Below are 17,675 nucleotides of genomic sequence, written 5' to 3'. Positions count from 1 at the left end.
AGCTATTTGTGAGTAAAGATCCCCTGGCTGGGGAGTAAACTGGAGCTGGGGGCCCCTGTGGGACGTACGTTCAGTGAGCGCCATGTGGCTGCCCGAGATGCAGGTTCCCTATTGCTGTCTCTGCTGCCTGCATTTCACAGGTGGTGCTTGGAGAGCTGAACAGACAGGTCTGCCCCGCCCTGCCCCACCCCACCCCCCCAGCACTGCTCAGAGCCCACAATCACTTAATGGTCCTGGCTGGGGGGGTCCTGGCTCCTTTTGCTTCTGGGTCCTAGTGCGAGGACTGGTTCAGAGTAATTGTGCCGTGGTGCTCCGGCATCTGCTGGCAGAAGCTGCCCGGCAGCACCACCTGCTCCTGTGTCGTCCTGCAGTAAATACTGTGCCACCTCCCACCCACTCCTCGGGCACCTGGGCTGCTCCACGCCGCTGCTGGCCTCTTCTGTCCTCATCACAACAGCCTCTGCAGCAATTGATGAGACCCCTCGTGGCCTTGGCCCCGCTGAGACATGCTGGGCACACACAGAGACACAGACACACCCAAGCGGGTGACGGGCTTGGGCAGCATGACGCTAGTGATGTCGCACCATTGTTTATTTCTAGTGCACAAAAGCATGCCAGGCACCTCCCAGGAAGGGAGCCTGCTTCAAGGGAGTGCTGGGTGGGAGGCCGTGAGCTGTCGGGGAGGGGCTGTCAGGGTGGGGGGATCACGCACCGCTGGGCCATGGCCGGGGTGAGGGGAACTCTAGGCTCCAGTGGGGTGCGTTGGTTTAGTGACGGTGTGTAGAATGAGGAAGATGAGACAGGCACAGGCAGAGCACGTGGCTGCTAATGGGATGGAGCCCAGCCTCTCTGTGCAGTGGATTCACGTATGGGCCAGGTCAATGCTCGCCAGGTAGTTTCTGATGTTTCTGGGCAGTGCCAAGGGACTGGTTGGCTGTCCCAGCACAGAGGTGAGGACTGAATGAACCTCTCTTGTCCTAGGCAGGGCTCCCCAGGACAGGGGAGAGGCAGCATGTGAAGGGACTTGCCCTGCCTTGGGTCCGGAAGCAACAGCAGCTGTGGCAGGAAAGAGGAAAGACGCTTCCTGTCTGCACTAGCCAGAACCTGCAGCAGAGCCAGCCCAGCTGTCTGCATGGCTTCCAGAGGGCAGGGCCATGTCCTGCTGACTAGGGCTCTCTGCTGCGGGAGAGACAATAGTGGGCATTGGCTGGCAGCTGCTGTGTGCACAAGTGGGACCTGCCTATCAGAAGCTCCAAATGGAGCCGCTAGCCACAGGGCTTCCACTAGCCAAGAGAGTCAGAGCGGATGTGAGCTGGGTGACATCCTGTGGATTGAAGTCAGCAGCCACCTCTTGGATTCTCCTGCTGGGCCCTGGAGCCCCTGGATCTGTGAGACCAGCGGGCGGCGCCTTGCTGACAGCAGCCCCCAGGGTGCGTGTGGGGCAGAGTGGGGCAACAATGCCAGGCCCTCCTGGGTTGCAGTCACAGTAATGCAGGGTGTCCTGCACTCTCCTTACTCGAAGTGTGAGGCGGGAGCGCCAGGGACTGCAGGCTGAGTGCACACTCACACACACCTTGTGCACACTGAGTGCACACGTACACTTTGTGCACGCTTACCTTCGCTGTCGTGCAAGTGCAGCCCCACAGTGGAAGCGCTGCTACAGGAGGGGCCCAGCTGGGACCCTGCAGGGCTGGGTGCAAGGATCCCCAGGAACTGTCCCTGCAGCCCCCTGACCCTGGCGCTCCCCTTCCCAGGCTGCTCTGTCCCTTGCCCACCAACGAAGATGACCCCAGCTGGGCTGCTCATCTCCCTGCCCACAGCACGGGTGAAGGGTTGTCAAGAGACACTCTCCCCGCTCACCTGTACAGGCAGCTGAGGTGCACTGCTTCATGGTGCACTGACCCCTCTGCTGAGCCAGGCAACACGCTGACTGAAGACAGTGGCACCAAGCGCTGGGAGGAGCCTGGCAGCTCCCCGGTGCCCTCCTGGATCCGCATGTGTCATAAATATAAAGGGAAGGGTAAACACCTTTAAATCCCTCCTGGCCAGAGGAAAAACACTTTCACCTGTAAAGGGTTAAGAAGCTAGGATAACCTCGCTGGCACCTGACCACAATGACCAATAAGGAGACAAGATACTTTCAAAAGCTGGAGGGGGGGGGGAAAACAAAGGATCTGTCTGTCTGTGTGATGCTTTTGCCGGGACCAGAGCAGGAATGCAGGTCAGAACTCCTGTAAAAAGTTAATAAGCAATCTAGTTAGATATACGTTAGATTCTGTTTTGTTTAAATGGCTGATAAAAATAAATTGTGCTGAATGGAATGGATATTCCGTTTTTTGTGTCTTTTTGTAATTTATGGTTTAGCCTAGAGGGAATCTCTATGTTTTGAATCTGATTACCCTGTAAGGTATTTACCTTCCTTATTTTACAGAGGTGATTCTTTTACTTTTTCTTCAATTAAATTTCTTCTTTTAAGACTGATTGCTTTTTCATTGTTCTTAAGATCCAAGGGTTTGGGTCTGTGTTCATCTATGCAAATTGGTGAGGATTTTTATCAAGCCTTCCCCAGGAAAGGGGGTGTAGGGCTTGGGGGGATTTTGGGGGGAAAGACGTTTCCAAGTGGGCTCTTTCCATGTTATATTTTTTAGACGCTTGGTGGTGGCAGCAATAAGGTCCAGGGACAAAAGGTAAAATAGTTTGTACCTTGGGGAAGTTTTAACCTAAGCTGGTAAAAATAAGCTTAGTGGGGTTTTCATGCTGGTCCCCACATCTGTACCCTAGAGTTCAGAGTGGGGAAGGAACATTGACAGCATGGCAGGGCTGGATTTGACCTGGGCACTGCAAGCAGGATGTGGGAGAAGTTGGGCAGGCCACTTGCTTCCTGTGGGGCACCTGTTCCCGTCATGCAAGTGCTGGCAGCGTGGTCGCTGCACCAGGCATAGGTGCGGGCAGCCCCTGCCCAAAGGGCTCACATGCCACTGGCTGGGCAGAAGGGACCGATGCACGGCAGGAGGATCCTCTCTGAATTTAGTCTGCGGGCGTCTTCCCTGCCCATGGGCGTCAGGGCAGAAGTGAGACTTAAGGAGGAGCTTGGATGCATCCCTCCCTACAGTCCCCATTCTCCCCCTGCCAGGGTTGCAGTCCTGCAGGCTGCTGAGTGGGTAACCCACAGCTGTAGTCTTGCCCAGCCAGTGGTGGGAGTAGTGCCGCTCCCCCTTGCCTAGTTTGCTTGTTGCATCTCCATGCACCAAGCCCTCACCAATCAAAGGTCCCATCCTCCTGGAGAGTCGGCATGGCAGATACGCTCCTTTGCACAACAACAACACTACTGAGCATCACATACTGTGTTGCAGGCATGAACATAACTGGCTCCCAGCAGGTCAGATACAGCCTGCAAACCCGCACAGCTCTGCTATTAACAGGGCACACTGATTTACACGCTCTGTGTTTGTCTCAGGAACGATCACCCCTTTTCTCCTGGGTGATTCTTGTTTCCTGGCTGGTAAAGTGCAAAGGCTGAAGCGACCCCTTTTGCACCTGCAGCTGGGCAGTTCCTCTAGCTGCTGCTCTCGCTGGGCTCCAGAGGGTCGGTGGGATCATTTTTCTGCCATGGATTAGCAATTTCTCTCTCTCTCTCCCCTCTCTCTCAGCTGCCAGGGTAACAGATACAGCAGCATGACTTCAGTCAGCCCACTCCTGGGGCTATTTTTAGGTCTGCCTGGGCTGATGAACAGGAGATGAAATGACAATCTCTCTCTCTGAGCCCTCAGCTGCCTTTCACCACCCGTGCACCAGGATTACAAACTGAAGGTTGGCTGCCCGTTGCCAAGAGGGAAGCTCTGGAGTCCAGGTGAGGCTGGGACACGACAGCTTGGGTATGAGATCGCTGCTGGGGCATGAAAAGGGACGCTCCTCATCTGGAAAGGAAGAACAAACTGTAATAGCAACATTATCTGCCATAGGTCTACTGCGTACGTGTGTGCATGGCAGAAATGTCCAACCCTGCAGTGTCTGTTCTATCGTTAGGGAAGGTTTCTGGTGCCATTGAGTCAGAGAAGGGAAATCCAGCTGTGTAATGTGTGTGGTTTGAATGTGTCTTATGGTGGCTGGGCATTAATTAGAGCTGATCACATAACACACCAAGTGGGTTGCAAATATTGTTAGGGATAAATGTGGTGAGTTCTCGCTGCTGCTGGTTGTGGGGAAGTGGGATTTGCTACTCATGGTGGCTGCAGCTTGGAGGGAGTGTTTGTGAATCCCTGCAGTTTCACAGATTCTGTCACCAGTGACTGTTTTCTTGGAAGTGCTTGTGTGAAACTGTTTGGCATTCTCCCTTTTAAAGAGTCATGCAGTGAACAGAAACAATACCATGTGACTTACATCGCAGGCTACCAATAGCCCAGGGCAGGGAGTCAAAGTGAAGAGTTCTCGGACATTCCTTACGGGGCTGTTTGTCCTGGTAAGGCTTCCAGGCCTCAGACCCACGCAAATATCAAATTCCCCTCTGGTTGTTGGGTAAAGTCCAAGCACTTCCCTCCTGACTGCCTCTGAAGTTGGAGGAACATGGATTTCAGGAGGGGAAGAGAGTCTGGGCATCTGTCGGCAGTCATTGCCAGCTCTCTTCAATTGTGGTCACAATAACCAAAGCCTCTCCTCAGGGCACATGAGCCTGATGGGGAGACGTTCGTACTAAAGGCCTTCAGGGAAACAGTTTGCTCAGGAGGGCCCGTGTGCAGTTTGGAACAATCCTCATTTTACAAATGACAAGTCATTCTGTAACAAACCAGAGAGGGTTCAGAGGCAGTGCAAGAAATCAGGCCAGGTGAGATGGTTACTGGATCTGTTCAAAGGACATTAAAGGTCCAGACATGACTCTGTCTGCTATGCTTTCCATCTCCTAACACAGGTCAATGTGTCACGTGCCCATTGACGGTGTACAGATAACTTGGAGGGAGCCATGCTATTAGTAGAAGCAGCCATGTACATTTTCTTTCCTCGGCATAGAGTACGCTGCCCAGATACTGTGTGCTATTCCAGGATGGGGAAGTCCACCTGGGGGTGCAGTGGGGAAGAATTTGGAAGGATGCAATGCTGGACACAGAGCTTAGATATCAAGGTGAGAGAGAAACTAAAAATACCAGACAGAGAGAGGGAGTAAATCCTGTCTCCCACCACATGCACGGTCCTGGTGACAGAGGAACCTGTGTGGTGCTGAGGGCGGGGGAACAGAGGTAGGACTTGGGGAACTTTCTCAGGGTGCCTTGGAGCTCAGAAATGAGCTCAGTGGAGGGATTTTTGTTCACAGCAGGGACTATATTGCTGCCCTTCGGGGATCAGGTGTATTCCTGGGGAGGGGTGGGGATATTCTACAGACTTTTTTTTACCCAGCACTGTTCACTGGGGTATTTGAGCACTGTCCAAAAATGCTCTGTGACATGATTCACATGTGCCAGATGTGACATGTCCCTTCTCTCCCATGGGAAGATTCTATGTATAACGTGGGATGTTGCTTTGGTTTTTAGCAATTAGATGTTGTGACAAAGCTCTGTCCTTGCCTCCATGGGTCCCGCGTTTTCTGGTGGATTTCATTAGCCTCAGCGGCTCACTGTGACCCTCCATGTAACCCTTCTCTCTCTAGAGACAAGGGTCACAGTCCACTGAGTCATTTTCTTCATAAGCCAGCGAGGGAGGTGAGGAGAAGTTATCCTTCCTTGCAGTCTCTGTTGTCTCCCAGTCTCAGTGATTAATCAGGGGGCAAAAGTGGGGGCGGGGGGGAGCCTGGGCCCATCCTCTACTCTGGGCTCCAGCCCAGGGACCCTAATGGTATCAGCTATGGTAGCTGACCTTTTAGAAACATGACATGTACAATTCCCTGGGCTACTTCCCCCATAACAGCCCTCACTTCCTCAAGCTCCACTTCACCCTTTCCTCAAGGCCTCCTTCCTTGTGCCTGATATGGTGTGTACTACTCAGCCTTTCCAACCACGCAACTTCTTCCCACAGCTCCTGACATGCACACCCACCTGACTGACTGGGAGGCTTTTAACTAGTTTCAGCCAGCCCCTGATTGGCTTCAGGTGTCCCAATCAACCCAGCCTTCTCCCTGCCTTCTGGAAAGTTCTTAATTGGCCTCAGGTGTCTTAACTGACCTGGAGCAGCTGCCATTTCACTTATCTTGCTACCAGGGATTTGTTTAGCCTGGAGCTAAGATAGCTATCTCCCACTACTTTTCTATCGCCATCTGGTCTTGCCCCGTCATAACGTACATTCTGCTCTGCGTTTATATCCGGGAAGGCTGGTTGGAGAAGTACCTGGCACAGGGAGCAGTAGGTGGCAGTTTTGAGGGGCTTCTTCAGTTCTGGGGGAGCTCATTCCATGATCTGGAACAGGCCCCCAAGGAAACGCTATCTGCAACATAGACAAGCTTTACCCTTGTGTTAGACAGTCCTGTTGTGCCTGACAATATTGAAAAATTGGAAGGGATTGAAAGAAGAGCTACAAGGATGATTTAAGGTCTGGAAAACCTGCATTGCAGTAAGAGGCGAAAGGAGCAGAATCTATTTAGTACATTCAAAAGGTTCAATGGTGGCTTGATCAAAGTGTGTTGCAGTCAGTTGCTGGCTGTGTGTGTGTTCTCTCTGCATGCTGCACTGGCTGTGGCCAGAGACCCCAAACAGCAGGCTCTGATCCAGCTGCCCCAAAGACCACAGACTCGGTTTCTGTAGCAAAAGCGCTTGGCCGGGTTTGTTGCCATGGAGCACGCTCCTAGCTCCCCGGATCAATGTCTACACATACACTAGCATGTGTGACAATGGACGCAGCTCTGTGAATGCTGGGACTTTCCATTCCCCCCTTGGCTGGACAAAGACACCCCCTGGGAGACCCCTCTTTATACCCCAGCACAAACAAGTTATGCATTGCCCCGCTGGCATGTTTAGTTACCACCCTTCTACATGTTGGTTCGATCAAAACATCTCTATCCAACACGCTGTCATCCTGACCTTCTCTCTAAGAGTGGTCAGCGTGTCCTTGTATCCTCTTCGGGGAGTGTGTTTACACCATAACCTTGATTCGGGGTGTTCTGGTATCATCCTTCTGCAATGTGTTCATGTGACTACTTTGTGCCTAGCAGTACTTGTCTGCAATGCCCGCCCTGTTCTTGCCAAGTTCATGTATTGGACAGTACCCTGCAAGCAGGCATCTGCTTTGTAACGGGGCAGGACCTGACTTTAGTTTGGCCCTTAGGCTTTATACCAGGTCCTTATACTCAGCCTCAAGTCTCAGGCTCTCTTTCTACTACATCTGTAAGTACTGACATGGGGGGAGAGAGCTCCTTAATCTAGCAGACAAGGCCAAACAAGCACCAATGACTGGAAAATGAAGATAGCCAGATTCAGACTGGAAATAAAGCCCAAATGTTTAACAGCAAGAACAAGTAATCGCTGGAATGACTTACCGATGGATGGGGTGGATTCTCTGTCACTTTGTCTTTCAATCAAGACCATTTCTAAAACCTATGCTGTGCTCCACTACATATTTCTGAGATCAGCGAAGGAATCACTGGATTAGATTCTAGTGCCTGTGCTTTGCAAGAGGCCAGACTAGATGAAAATAGTGGTTCCTCGAAAAGGTTAGAATGGCCACGTGGGGTCAGATCAAGGGTGGTCCATAAAGCTCAGTATCTTGTCTCCGACAGTGGCCAGTGCCAGATGCTTCAGAGGAAATGAACAGAACAGCAATTATTGAGTGATCCATCTCCTGTCATTCAGTCAGATGCTTAGGGACACCCACAGCATGGGGTTGCATTTCTGGTCATCTTAGCTAATAGCCATTGATGGACCTATCATCCATGAACTTATCTAATTCTTTTTTTGAACACAGTTATACATTTGGCCTTCACAACATCTGCTGGCAATGAGTTCCACAGGTTGACTGTGTGTTGTGTGAAGAAATACTTCCTTTTGTTTGTTTTAAACTTTCTGCCTGGTTCCTGTGTTATGAGAAGGAGTAAATAACACTTCCTTATTCACTTTCTCCACACCAGTCATGATTTTATAGATCTATGTCATACCCCGCCTTAGTTGTCTTTTCTAAACTGAACAGTCTGTCATTTTAAATCTCTCCTCTTATGGAAGCTGTTCCATACCCCATATCATTTTTTTTTATTGCCCTTCTCCCAATTCTAATGTAAGCAGAGTCTGAATGATCTTTCCCCTGACATCTAGTGATGAGCTGTGGAAGGGGACTTCAGGAGCTGGTCTCATTTGCATGGGCACATCCACCCTGTCTAGGTGCTCAGCATGATGGGATTGCTTGCCCAAATGGTCACTTTTGATTGGTGTGGAAGCCCCAGTCTCCTTGTGATTGGGACAGGAGTAATAAAGTGGGCAGCAGAACTGTACTTGGCATTTCCTGATTGAGGGACTCACCCTCAACTAAATGGCACTCGCTAGGCAGGGGATATGGGTTCCGAAGCCCAGTGAGTTGAGAGAGGGTGGTGTGGGCCCTGCCTAATGGTACCACACACCATCTGACCCTTCCTCTCTCCGCTGTGTAATAGCAGAGCTAATTTAGACTTGCCTGAAAGTCTTATTACATGCTGCAGAGCTGGAATCACTGATACCTAGGTCTAAGTATTAGACCTGCTCTGGGACAGTGTCTCTGATGCAAGAGACTACCCAGTGTGAACCAGCAGTAAGGCTCCCCCACTAACAGCTGAAATTATTGAGTGCTACAATCACTGAGTGCTGTGTTAAGTGGGGGCCCCTTAAGATATCTTGGCATGGTGAGCAGCCAGCAGGTTGGTTGGTGGAGTGTGCCAGAGCAGAGCCCTGCAGCAAGGGAGTGCCTGAGCACTGGAGCAAGTAGGGTGCCTCCCCTCCACCAAGGGTGGGAGGTGAACTCTGCAGATGCACCTGTGAACTCCGGGGCTGCACTGTCCAAGGACAGCAACTGTGAGTGGGGTGCAGAGAAGGGACGGGCACGTTGAAGGGACTTTTGGGTTGCTGGACTTTAAAAACCTGAGGAAATGGACACTGACCAGCTTACATAGGGGTGGGTGTTTTGCTAATGGTTTATGTTTATTAACCCTGTTTGCAGTATTTCCCCAAATTAATGCTGCATTATTTCCCTCCTTTTATTAAAGGTGGGTTTTTTTGCAACATTCAGACTCTGTGCTAGCGAGAGGGGTAGTATGGCCTCTCAGAGGCACCCAGGGGGTGGTGTGTAATTGTCCCAGGTCACTGGGTGGGGCTCAAGCCGGTTTTGTGTTGGATTGTTGAAAAGGAACCCCTAGAAATTGAACCTGGCCCTGGTTGCTGCCAACTCTGAGTGCCGAAGGGTTACACTAATGTGTCTTTTCTGACATAGGGCAACCAGAATGACTGCAGTATTCAAGATGTGGGCATACTATGGATTTATATAGAGGCGACATGATATTTTCTGTCTCATTTTCTATCTGTTTCCTAACAGTTCCTAAAATTCTGTTCGGTTTTTTGACTGCTGCTGCTGCACACTGAGCGGACATTTTCAGAGAATTATCCACAGTGACTCCAAGATCTTTTTTGAGTGGTAACAGCTAATTTATTCTTCTTCATATTGTATGTATAGTTGGGATTATGTTTTCCCCTGGGCATTATTTTGCCCTTATCAACTTTGAATTTTATCTGCCATCTTTTTGCCCTGTTGCCCAGATTTGTGAAATCCTTTTGTAACTCTCCACAGTCTGCTTTGGACTTAACTATCCTGACTGATTTTTGTATTGGCTGCAAACTTTGCCACCTCATTGTTCACCCTCTTTTCCAGATCATTTATGAATATGTTGAACAGCACAGGTCCCAGTACGGATCCTTCGGGGCCCTGCTAGTTACCTCTCCCAATCTGAAAATTGACCATTTATTCCTGCCCTTTGTTTCCTATCTTTTAACCAGTTACTGATCCATGAGAGTACCGTTCCTCTTATTCCTTAACTGCTTACTTAGCATAAGAGCCTTTGGTGAGGGACCTTGTCCAAGGCTTTCTGAAAGTCCAAGTACCCTATATCCACTGGATTTCCCCTTGTTCACGTTTGCTGACCCCCTCAAAGAATTCTAAATGATTGGTGAGGCAGGATTTCCCTTTACAAAAGCCACATTGACTCTTCCCCAACATATTGTGTTTACCTACGTGTCTGATAATTCTGTTCTTTACTGTAGTTTCAGCCTATTTGCCTGATGCTAAAGTTAGGCGTACCGACCTGTAATTGCCAGGGTTGCCTCTGGTGCCTTTTTAAAAAAAATCAGCGTAACATTAGCTATCCTCCAATCATCTGGTACAGAAGCTGATCGACGCAATAGGTTATATGCGACTGCTCGTAGTACTGCAATTTCATATTTGAGTTCCTTTAGAACTCTTGGGTGAATACCATCCACCTCTGGTCACTTGTTATCATTTTGTTCCAAAATCTCCTCTGTTGTCACCTCAATCTGCATCAGTTCCTCAGATTTGTCACCTAAAAAGAATGGATCAGGTTTGTGAATCTCCCTCACATCCTCTGCAGTGAAGACCGATGCAAAGAATTCATTTAGCTTCTCCACAATAGCCTTGTCTTCCTTGAGTGCTCCTTTACCACCTCGATTGTCCAATGGCCCTTCTGGTGGCTTGGTAGGCTTCCTATCTCTGATGTACTTACAAATAGTTTTGGTCTTAACATCCATGAATCCTTATGTTAATTCTCACCTTGGATCTAGAATTTGCATCTGTACATACTGGACTATGAGAGACGAGTGGCTTTTGTGAGGAAGGAGTATTTCGGTGGCTGAAGGTTTCAGTTCTTTCCCAGCGCAGTGTCTGGTTGGCAGTGTAAGGCTGTTGGTGGGGACAACTGTAATGCTTTGATTCTGTATATTTTCTTCTTGTTTTGACCTTGGCCTTCCCAGCAGACTTAACTCGGCCCCCTTCCCATATGTGATCCTGTAATCCTGGGCAATACCCTATCCCATGGATGTGTGGCACAGATGTGGGCTCTGTTATTGCCTGAGTTTGCAAGACTTGCCTAACTAGCAGTGTAGCTGACCTTGCATGGAGCCCCTCTCTTGCTTCTGGCTGGGTGCAGAGCTTGGGGGAACTGGAGGAGTTTGGGGTTCCCTCTTCCCCAGGCTGCAGCTCAGGCATGTGGACACCTGAGTGCTCACCAAAACATGTGAGTGGCTGACTGAGTGACTGCAGGGCCACTGATCTCCCCACTGTGCCTGGGGCAGCGATAGTCCCTGAGCAGACGCCACTTCCTCCGTGCGAATGGGTCTTCTACAAATCCAGCTTCCACTCACTCCCCAGGGGAAAGGGAACACTGGCACTAATGTGCCAGTCCTCATTGCATGGCTGAGTGCTGAGACCAAGAAACCTTCCCCTCGAAGTGCTCTACTGTGCCAGCTGCAGCTTGTCACCCTCCTACTCTCCCTCCTTCCCTCCCCCACGAGGTGGTATGCTGTGGACCATGGAGAATTCAACCTGGTGAGGCCCAGAAGGCAGATGTCCAAGGGGAATTAGCAGGGGAGGCACATTCCTGTACTGCGCAGTGCATCTTTGGAGCTGGCTTCTGTCAGGCCCTCGGCTGGTAGTGCCCAGCGCAGTACGAGTGGCAAACGAATGCAATGGTGGATGATGGAACAGCAGTGGCACCCTCCCCTGGTGAGGGAGGGCCACACCACTCATGAGTTGTAGTTCTGCCCTTCCTCCCCCACCCCTGTGAACTCGTTGGCCTCCGTTCCACATATACCCCCTGGGTCTGGGATCTCTCCTCCAACAACACAACAATCCCGTCTTTGTGTTGCAGTGAGAGCCCCATCCCCAGGGTATTCCAGAGGGACACACCTTTGTCGATACCAGAAGAGGTTTGTGAGTACAGCTATCCTGGCAACCCCTCTGTGCAGAGAACAGCTTATACCTGCTATAACAGGGGCATCTGCAGGGACTGCTTATGGCCGTTTCGGTGTGAAATAAGCAACACTGGTGACACATGGGAAGTGGCCCTTTACAGGAATTATCTGGACTCTCCACCTGTGATTGATCAGCCAATGTGGTGAGACAGGGATGGGGTGATAGCTTGAACTCGCCTGGTGCTCATAAAAATCAGCAAGCAGCACAGGTGAGTGGGATGGGTGTAGGAAGGATCTTGAAGGAGTCCCTGTTGCTGCCAACTCTGTGACGGCCTGCAGGAAGCAGCACAGGGGGGAGAAGGAAGCTGGGGTTTAGCCTTGACTCCCAGGCAGATGGCCAGCAGAGTGCCGGCCTGCAGAAAGCAGAAACTCTTGGGCTGGGGGAAGGGCAATGACAGATGTATCGAGCTTGTGTTGCTTTTGAAGAAATAAACCTGAACCCCTGAAGAAAAGGGACTGGAATCCTGTGGCTGGAGAGTGCATGGACCAGTGAGTTAGCCCACTGGCTTACAACTGGCAAATGCACTTTTATGTGGGTATAGCCAGAGCTGTCCCTAGGGTATGGCGAATCTGGGCTCCGCACTTTCCGGGGCCCTGTGGGCTGGCGCGATTGGCCGATGCAGTCGGTCCCGGAAGTGTGTGTGTTGGGGGGAGGAGTGACAAATGGCCCCTGGTTTGCCAGCCTGTGGCAGAGGGGATGGGAGGGAAAGATGTTTGAGGTGGTGGGACATCCAGGAGAAGAGGGAGGCTGGACAGGGGATTGGGGTCAAGGTGATGAGCAACCTGGGCATTATCTCCCCAGTGAAGGATCTGAAGTCCTACAGAATCAGGCCATCCCTGCTCCCCACTGAACTGGGCCTTGATGTTAAACCTGAGCTGTACTGGCAAGGCCAGTGCAGCTCATGGTGGGCAAGCAGTGAGTGAGCAGGTGCAGGTTGAGAGCAGGTTAAGAGGAAGCAGTGTGGCTTTGACCAGCTATGAAGATTGTGCTTGGCAAGGGGAGTATGTCAGAAGCTCAGTTTAATCACAGCAGGGGGCTGCTTGCCAGACCATGATTATAGTCAGAGCCACAAGCTTACTGCTCTCTCTTTCCGGGATGTGCTGAGCATGTAGATTTCAGAGCTCAGAATTTTGTTTTAATCCAAACCAATCTATTTAAAAGTACAGGAGTGGGCACTTTCCCATGGCCAGCCAGGAGCTCCTTCCCTGCGCACATGGCCTCGGGCACTGGCATTCTCCTCCTCCAGGAACATGGCCAAGGCAAGCATCCAACTTCATCTGTGTTTGCTTTAGGCCATTTTTAAATGAAGTGGTTAAAGTTTCTGTACCCTGGGAACCATTTGTTTTCTTTAAACTCAGAACCAGCTCTCTAGATTTTGCTTGAACTTTCAAAAGAAGCCGCTTCCCTGAGAAAACCCAGCATGGGAAAAGCCTTCCCACTCCTGGTGAAAGTTTATACTGATCTCCATGGGGCTACAATGGGAACTGCATGGCAGGTGTAACTTGAGTCAACCCTACAGGTAGCTGCTAGAACACACTGGTGTCAGCTCAGCCATGGCCACATTCTAGACTCCTAGCAGCCAAAGACTAAAAGAGTCTGTTTGATCACCCAGCCCGTCCCTCCAAGGCTGTTCCCTCTGGTATTTTCTAGAGATCTGGCCAGTCTGGATTGAAATGCCTGCAGGTGATTGCCCCCCACCGCCCTTCCTGGGGAGAAGATTCATAGCCTGATTCATATCAGTGTCAGCAAATTTATTCAGATCTTTCACCCCACCCTTCCAGGTTACAACCCTTTGTGCTGCCTTAAATTATCCCTCCATCCCCCCACTCCTTTGGGTTCACCCCCTGTCATATTTGTAGGCAGTTACTTTTGCATTACCTTTTCTAGGGATGCAGATACATTTTGGACCAGTCTTTACTGTCTGCAGATGGGCTTTTGCCCCAGCCTCCTTTCTCTCCTCCCCATCCTAGTCCCTCCACTGCCAGCCTCACTGCCCTGCCCACCTTCCTCCCAATCCTTCTCTCCCTCCCTTGCCTTCAATGGCCATTTCTCCCTCACCCCACTTCCGCTCAATATTGCAGCGCTCCCCTCCCCCATCAAAACTAACATGCTATGTACCAAATGGCCTGACCATAGGGCTTTCCTTGTATCCCTTTCCTCAACACTTTATTGTTTGTAAAAAGCCACCTTTCCCAGCCCATTTGTGTGTAACCAAGTCAGACTCGGAGCTGTTTGTTTTAGTGACAACAATATGATTCTACTGCTGTCAGCCCTGCAGAGCCAGCAGAGCTACAGGAGAAGGAGCTGGATTCTTTTGGGGCTTACACATCATCCGTGTAATTAACTGAGTTCCAACTGCAGAGTCCTGATTATGAGTGGTAATGCTGAAGGAAAACCCATTTTTGCTTCCAGCCCTCATGTTTCATTTGCTGGCTTGGCTGTTAGAAACCTCTTGCATGACAAATAACCAGAGGGAACTTGATCTGAAGTCATTAAGAGATGGACTTAAACACCAGAGGTTTTTCTATGTTGATTCCCACATGCTGTCGTCTTAGGGTACATCCACAGCAACTAAGCTGTGCAAGAGATTCATAAGAAAGGTGTAGGATTCATCAACACAGAGAAAGAAGAATGGGTTAGATAAGCTGTTACGAGAAGTTATTTGATATCCCATTTGTCTCAATGGGTCTTTTCTGGCCTCACTGCCTATGTTCCTTTTGAAGGGTCGAAATCCGTGGTGAATAGCAGTGGATCTAATTGTGGTGTCCTGCCCTGCTTTGACTGGCTCTGGAACTATGCAGAGTGCTTTCTGGAGTGGGGATGTCTGCTCCCTGGACCTTACCATAACCTCATTGGGATTTGGCCAACTTGGTTCCAGTGGCCAGGTCCAGCTCATGAATCCTGCAGAGCAGCCCTGGTTCCTTTTGCTACAGCCTCTGGAGGGGGCCCCAGCTAAGATGCTCTCCTCTGAAATGCACCCGAATTGGAGAAATCAGCAGCAACATGTGAAAGTGATCATCAGAAAGAGGTCTGAAAAGGAACAGCTATTGCAGCCTCTCTGCCAACATGTCTTCTAGTTCAGTGGTTCTCAACCAGGGGTATGTGTACCCCTGGGGGTACACAGAGGTCTTCCAGGGGGTACATCAACTCATCTAGATATATGCCAAATTTTACAACAGGCTACATAAAAACACTAGTAAAGTCAGTACAAATTAAAATGTAATACAGACAATGACTTGTTTATACTGTTCTGTATACTATATACTGAAATGTAAGGATAATAGTTATAGTCCAGTTGATTTATTTTATAATTATATGGTAAAAATGAAAGTACACAATTTTCCAGTACTAGCGTGCTGTGACGCTTGTATTTTTATGTCTGATTTTGAAAGCAAGTATTTTTTACTTGGGGTATTCAAGACGCATCAGAATCCTGAAAGGGGCACAGTCATCTGGAAAGGTTGAGAGCCACTGCTCAAGTTGTCCCATCTCCACATCCATCCTGGTGGGCTGAATTCTCCTGGAACCTCATACCCTAGAGCTACTGGGCAAAGAGCTTTCCTGTCTTGTTCATGTTGGTGTCATTTAGTAAATTTTGAAAGTCTCACTTCTCCTCTGAGATATCAGCTGTGTCTCTAGGAGACGGGAAAGTCCACAACCTCCACAGAGCAGCTGCAGAGGGAGACCACGCTGGCATAACCAAAGAGCTCTGCAGAGCAGATACAGTGCAGGAAATAGCAGGGCTATTTTCCTCGCGATATCCTGGCAAAGAGCCTCACACTCCAGATCAGTTTCTAGGTGAGTGTGCACATGCTGGTGACCGTGTCAGACACCAAAGATTAAAGCACAGGGCAGGGCAGACAATTAACCTACTTGCGCCTACTGGGAACTGCATTAAGATCACCAGCTCATTTGACCCAGGTTGTTGATCAGCTGTTGGATAGTGACCAAAAGTTGTTCCCGCTGATTTAGATCTGATTTGTATTTCCACTTAGAAGGAAAGAGCTCCATATCCCATTACCATCCCCTGAGCCATCAAGCTCAGTGACCTGGATTCAGCAAGTGCTGAGCTTTGCAGTGTGCAAAGTTTCACTTACAGTATGTCTCTGTCACTGGCTTGCCGTACAATGATTGGCAGTTCTTTGAGTCTCACTTTCCCCACCCTCCAGAGGGTGTTGAAGGTCAGTTAGTTAATGTTTGCAAAGTGTGTTGAGATCCTGAGTAGATGCTGGAAAAAAAGCTGTACTGTTGTTTCCACTGACTATGGCAAAGGAAAGTGTGTGTAAAAGGGGTGTGTGTGGTGGTACTCTGCATTACACCACAACCTGTTTCTGAATCATCGAGAACTCTGAAGCAGACGATATTGAATACTTAGGCAGCAGTGTGCTAACAAACCAAGCCCAGGAGGGTGTATGGTTGGGGGTCTGCTACAGACCACTGCCTCAAACCGGAGAACAGGAGGAGTTGCTCTATATGTAATGTGTGGAAAGAATAATACTATTGTTATGAGGGTTTCAATTTGGCAGACACAGGTGGGAGGTTTCATGCATCTAGCAGTAAAACAGCTTTCTAAAATTTATAGATTTTCTAATACAGAAGGTATTGCCACCAATATCGGATAACTATTTTGACCTCATGATGGATGAAGAGGAATTAATCAGTGGGCTGGAAGGTGGTAGTTGACTAGGGACCAGTGATCATGATGTGATTAGGTTCAATAAGGGCAAACGGAGAACAGTCCCAGCCAGTAATATATATGCTTGTTGCTTCAAAAAGGCTAATTTCCCAAAGCTGAGGAAAAGTATGAACACAATTGATTGGGAGATGAAATTTAGTTAGAAAATTGGGAATTCTTTAAGATAAGTTTATTAGAGGGCAACCCCCCCACCCCCGGATCCCACAATCAGGAAAGAGCACAACTTTGGTTTTAAACCCATCCTGGTTCAGTGGTAAAGTAAAGGCAGCAATTTAGAAATAAAAATGTGATATATAACAAATGGCGGGGGGAGAGGGGAAGAGAAATAGAAATCAATATACATTTGAAGTAATGAAGTGTAGAAAACTGATAGGGGAAGCTAAAGACATCAGGAAAAATCCATGGCTGGCAGGGATAAGGACAATAAGGAGTTTAAGTGTGTTAGGAACAAAAGAAATTCTAACAATGGTATATGTCTATTTCTAGATGGAGATGGTAATATTGTCTACAGCAATGCAGAAAAGTGTTCAATAAATACTTGTGCTCTGTATTTGGGAGGATGATGTACTAGTACCATATAAGGATAAGGAAGTACTTTCCAGACCATTAGTAACTAAGAAGAATGTTAAACAATGTCTACTAGGGATAAACATTGTAAAATCAGCAGGCCTGTGCAACGTGCATCCAAGAGTTCGAAAAGAGTTGGCAGAGGAGTCCTCTGACCCACTGATGTTAATTTTTAATAAATCTTGGAATAATGGGGAAATTTCAGAAGACTGTAATAGTGCTAATGTTCACCAATATTCAAAAAGTACAAGTAGGTGAGGCCAGTTAGCCTAACATCAATGCTGGGCAAAATAATGGAAAAGCTGATACAGGGTTAAAATGATAAAGAATTAAAGGTTAGGAATATAATTAATACCAGTCTACGCGGCTTTATGGAAAATAGATTTTGTCAAAACTGCTTTAACTCCTTTGCTGAGATTACAAGTTTGTTTGATAAAGGTAACTGTGCAGATGTAATATCCTTTTGTAAGGTGTTTTATTTAATATCACATGACAG

The 17,675-nt window shown here is 49.0% G+C and overlaps 1 protein-coding gene across 2 annotated transcripts in view; it reads left to right on the top strand.

Moving 5' to 3' along the window:
- Positions 1-3,459: 3,459 nt before the first annotated feature.
- ST3GAL3 (ST3 beta-galactoside alpha-2,3-sialyltransferase 3) overlaps positions 3,460-17,675 on the top strand; it is a 382,096-nt gene continuing 367,880 nt past the window's right edge. The window contains exon 1 of one of the 2 annotated variants that reach the window (XM_043490453.1): positions 3,460-3,850. The gene's annotated coding sequence lies outside the window, so the exon portion shown is untranslated. The remainder of the gene's footprint in view (positions 3,851-17,675) is intronic. The other variant, XM_043490454.1, reaches the window with a different exon arrangement.

This window comes from Dermochelys coriacea, chromosome 8 (assembly GCF_009764565.3).
Source record: "Dermochelys coriacea isolate rDerCor1 chromosome 8, rDerCor1.pri.v4, whole genome shotgun sequence".
NCBI lineage: Eukaryota > Metazoa > Chordata > Testudines > Dermochelyidae > Dermochelys > Dermochelys coriacea.
This window is presented reverse-complemented; position numbering and strand designations above follow the sequence as displayed.